At 40.5% G+C, this 5294-nt stretch overlaps 1 non-coding gene across 1 annotated transcript; it reads left to right on the forward strand.

Annotated features, from left to right (window-relative positions):
* The first annotated feature begins 934 nt into the window (after window positions 1–934).
* On the forward strand, window positions 935–1041 carry LOC112725654 (small nucleolar RNA R71). The gene has a single exon (XR_003164747.1). It is a non-coding gene; the product is annotated as a small nucleolar RNA R71 (small nucleolar RNA).
* The last annotated feature ends 4253 nt before the right edge of the window (window positions 1042–5294 follow it).

Below are 5294 nucleotides of genomic sequence, written 5' to 3' on the forward strand. Positions count from 1 at the left end.
GGTATCTTCAGGTTGTTCTGACAGCTTGCTTGGCTTGTCCTCAGTCTCCTTATCACTTATAGTGACCATCTTGCAATCTTCCCATCTTACTTTCTTTGTTTCACCTCTCGGATTCTTCTCTGTGTCACTTGAAAATCCATCTGTGGGTTTGGGAATTTTCTCAGAGAGATACCCCACTTGAAATTCCAACCTCTTGATTGTGTCTCCCTGGTTCTTGAAACTGGCTCGCACTTCCTCCTTGAACACCTTGTTGTCTTGAATCTCCTTGCCTATGCCTTCAAGTAGATTCTCAATCCTTGAGAGTCTGTCATCAAATGATTGTAGATCGTGATTAGAGGTGGAAGGATGAGGTAAGTTATTTTGGTTTTGATGTGGATGTGGAGAGGTGTTGTTATGGGAGTGTTGATATGGCCTAGATGTGAAATGTTGGTGAGCTGCATTGTTGGGATTTGGGCGTCTTTGATCAAGGCTTTGGTCTTGTTGATTTCCCCACCCAAAGTTTGGGTGATTCTTCCATCCAGGGTTGTAGGTCTTAGAGTATGGATCATGGTTTTGCCTAGGTGAATTTCCAATGTAGTTGACTTGCTCCTGACTTCCCTCTGCTTCTTCATTCACTCCTTCTTGGGTTGTTGATGAAGTGGTGATTGCTGCTACTTGGTTCCTCTCCATCTTCTTGGTGAGGTCAGCTAGCTGCTGGGTAATGAGCTTGTTTTGGGCCAGCAGAGCATCTACATTGTTTAGCTCCATTACTCCTCTCGTGTTCCCTCTTTTGGAAGCATAGAAGTAGTCATTCTCTGCTACAGTTTCAATGACATCTATAGCTTCCTCAATGGTCTTCTTCTTGTTCAAAGATCCTCTGGATGAATGGTCTACTGCCTTCTTTGATTCATATGACAGGCCTTCATAGAAAATGTGCAGCTGCACCCATTCGTTGAACATATCTGGTGGGAACCTCCTTGTTAAGTCCTTAAACCTCTCCCATGCTTCATAAAGAGTCTCACCATCTTGTTGCCTGAAAGTTTGGACCTCAGCTCTCAGCCTATTGATTCGTTGAGGAGGGTAAAATCTTGCTAAGAATTTGTTCACCACATCCTCCCAGGTTGTCAAGCTCTCCTTTGGGAAAGACTCCAGCCACTTGGCTGCCTTATCCTTGAGTGAGAATGGAAATAAGAGCAGTCTATAGGCGTCAGGATGAACACCATTAGACTTCACTGTGTCACATATTCTCAGGAAGGTGGTTAAATATTGATTGGGGTCTTCTTGGACACTCCCTCCGAACGAACAGTTGTTTTGAACAAGGGTGATGAGCTGTGGTTTTAGTTCATAATTATTGGCATGGATGGTTGGCTTTTGAATGCTACTTCCGCAGTTTCTGGGGTTCGGATTGATGTAAGAGCCTAAAACTCTTCTATCCTCCCCAGCATGATTTGCTCGACCTCCTCCGCCTTGGTTGTGAGTCTCTTCTTCATGATGGTTTTCCATGTTTTCTTCCATGTTTGGTTCAAAGTATTCCTCCTCTTCCTCAGCACCAACTACTCTTTTTCCTCTTGCTTCCCTTCTTAATCTCAAGAAGGTCCTCTCAGGTTCAGAATCAAAGGAAGTTGAAGCCCCGCTTCTTCTCCCTGTCATACAACCAACAAGTACAAGCAAGGAAAATAGATGCAGAAAGTATTTCTATCAGAATTACTGTTAATGTGAGTGATGTAATATATCAAACAGTTAGTGGGTTAGTGAAATGAATTGTAAATAACAAAGAAAAAGTAGGGGGAAGGGAAGAAATTAACTAAAACAGAAAGTAAATTACTCAAACAGAAAATTAAATCAAATAAAACAATAATGCTCAACCTAGTTATCTTCCAATTTAATCATTGTTGATGCACAATCAATCCCCGACAACGACGCCATAAACTTGATGCACGAAAAACTTGTCTCATAACAAATTTCCTTCGGCAAGTGTACCGAATTTGTCGTCAAGTAAAAACTCGCAATAGAGTGAGGTCGAATCCCACAGGGATTGATTGATCAACTCCAGTCGTTGCTTTTCTTTCTGTTACTCCGAAAGTAGCTGCTTCAGCTTCAGCCACTCGAATTTTCGATATTCCTTTTTATTTCTCATCAAACGAATGGCATCTTCTTCTGGAAATCCTAGCAGGCGGGTTGCAGCCTACAATCCGAACTGAGGACGGGTTTTTGGAGTTAGCTCACCCTCGCGGGATCGCGATCCTTTGTCCCGGCCATTGTAGCACGTGTGTCGTAAAAGTAAATGACAGAAATTAAAGAGAATGGGTAAGATCAGAAATGGGGAGTTCATTGGGCTCAGGAGATGTTGCATTATCCAGATCAATTTCATTTTCATCTCTTCCTCAATCAATGCACTCATTGATCTCCTTGGAAATCTTAAGTGATCGAATCACAATTTCTTGTAATTCAATCTCTCAAATCTTTATCAATAGCCAATTCCTTGGTCAATTGCTCATGAGAAGAGAAGAAGTATGGTCACTGATTATACCACATGCATTTCCCAAATCAAGTGTTGAGAGGATTATAGTCACATATCCATCCAAACCCAATTTGGTCCAGCATGAGAAAGCATTTCTAGCATGATCTCTTCATTCCTCTTTCAAGGTTCAGAAGAGATCCAAGTATGAATAGCTTCTTTTCCAAGATAACTACCCAATTGGATGAAGATCGAAAGCTTTCAAGTAAAATCAAGAGAAAAGATGGAAGAAGAATAATGAAAACTAGTATTGATCCATCAAATTACAACAGAGCTCCCTAACCCAATGAAAGGGGTTTAGTTGTTCATAGCTTTGGAAAATGAAAACAAGGATGGAGAATACATTATGAAACTAGAAGTGCAGAGAAAGTAAACTACAGAGAGTAGTTTTATGCCAAGAGGCTCCCTATAATTTCCAACTCCCAATTTAATTCAAAGCTACTCCTATATATACTACTCTTCTGTTCTTCTAGTTAGCTCTTCAAGTCTTGGGTATGGACCTTTGGATCTTGAGTTTGAAGCAGTTCTCTTCTTCATTGGGCTTGGCTTTACTTGCAGAGAGAAAGTTTGAAGTGGGCAGAGACTTTAGCTCAGGACGTTAGTGGTGTTAACGTTCAGTGAAAATATGGGTTCGAGAATGTTAGTGACAATCACCTTTTTCACTAACGTTCCTCACCAAAGTAAGGGCCACGTTAACTTCAACGTTAGTGGCACAAATGTTGCCACTAGCGTTGCCTCTTTGTCCTTCGCACACGTTATTGGGACTTGCCTTTCCGAATAACGTTGAGAAGTCTCCCCCTTCCCTACGTTAGAGTCTACGTTAACTTAGTTAACATGGCTCTTTTAACGTAGGCTTGCCAACCTTCGAGAACGTTAGTGACACTTACTGATGAGTATTTTGGAGGAAAAATGAATTTTCTCCCAAAACACACAAATCTAACTGGCAAGTGCACCGGGTCGCATCAAGTAATAAAAACTCACGGGAGTGAGGTCGATCCCACAGGGATTGAAGGATTGAGCAATTTTAGTTTAGTGGTCGATTTAGTCAAGCGAATCAAGATTTGGTTGATGGTTTTGTGACTTGCAGAATTAAATTGCATTGAAGTAAAGAGAACAAGAAATAAATTGCTGAAACTTAAAGAACAAGAAATTAAATGGCAGAAACTTAAAGTGCAAGAAATATAAATTGCGGAATCTTAAAGTGCAAGGAATGTAAATTGCTTGAAATGTAAAGGGGATTGGGACGTGGATTTGCAGAAATTAAACAAGGAAAAATAAATTTGCATCAAACAGAAGAGTAAAAGGTGTTTGGGCTTGAACCGGATATGAAGCAGAAAAGTAAATGAACATAGAAAGCAGTAAACAGAGAAATGAAATGGGAAATTCAGATCTCAGGACTCAGAGACTAGAAACCCAAATCTAGATCTCAATGCCTTCCTAGATCCAACAAGAACAATTGCAAGGGAATTGTAAATTACAAAGAAAAGATGAAGAGCAATTAATCGGAAATGAAATTCAATTAACAGTAAAGAAACAGAGAGATCCAAGATTGAGATTGAAACAGAATTTCTTCAATTCTCCAATCCAAGATCCAAGACAAGTGTAAATGAAATTGAAAGCAATGAAACCAAAGAAATTAAAGTTCACTAAATAACAAAAGCTCTCCGAAAACTATTATGAAAATTCCAAAAGGAAAGCTCCCTAGAGAACTTGAATTCTATCCTATTTATACACTTTCTTCAAATGATCTTCAAGCCTTGAGTTGGGCCTTTGCTCTTGGTGGAATTGGGTTGAAAGAGGCCTTGGTTAATTACTCTTGAAGTTTGGAGAAGAACCAAAGTGAACCAATTGAACCGGTTTTGAGGTTAGCAAAAGTTGGACCAAAAGTTGGAGCTAAAGTTAGGGGTCTAACTTTGGCTCCAACTTTTCATAGCAGCCCACAAAACTTGCTGGTATGAACGTTGGTGCCAACGTTAGGGGTCTAACTTTGACCCTAACGTTGGCCTTGCCTTGTGTGCTAGTGGCGCCAACGTTAGCCACCAAGTTAGGGGGCTAACGTTGGCGCAAACTTTTGCTCCTCTTCCTTGAATTTTCATGTGCCAACGTTAGCCTCCAAGTTAGGGGTCTAACGTTGGCGCAAACGTTGGTGCCCAGGGGAGAAATTCATGTGCCAACGTTAGCCTCAAAGTTAGGGGGCTAACGTTGGCGCAAACTTTTGGTGCCCAGGGGAGAATTTTCAAGTTCCAACGTTAGCCTCCAAGTTAGGGGGCTAACGTTGGGGCTAACTTTTCAACCAAAAGTTTGTGCAAAATTTTGATGCTAACTTTAGGTCCAGCTTCTTGCTTCCTGGTTCAATTTCACTTATTCCATTGTCTTCTCTTTACTCCTAGCTATTCCTTCTTGCTTCAACCTTTCTCCAAGCTTTCTTCACCTATCATTAATCAACCAAACTCATCAAAGCTATGCTCAAAATCATGAGATATTCATTCTTTCATAATATGCAACAAATATAGCATAAAACCTCATGAAATGGCATGAATTCATATATGGTTGGTTCAATCAAGGGAAACATGAAAATCTACTCAATTAGCTTGCTTGTAGCTCAAGAAAGTGCATAATTCTAATGAAAACAAGAGAAAAAGACTAGCTAAAATAGGCTAGGATGACTTGTCATCACTTACCATTGTCACTAACATTCCAATGTGCCCCTATTTCTCACATTAGAGTCCACGTTAACTAGGTTAACGTGGCTTCTAACGTGGCCATGCTAGCCATCTCCAACATTAGTGACAAAGTT

The sequence above is a fragment of the Arachis hypogaea genome, chromosome 11, assembly GCF_003086295.3.
Source record: "Arachis hypogaea cultivar Tifrunner chromosome 11, arahy.Tifrunner.gnm2.J5K5, whole genome shotgun sequence".
Lineage (NCBI taxonomy): Eukaryota > Viridiplantae > Streptophyta > Magnoliopsida > Fabales > Fabaceae > Arachis > Arachis hypogaea.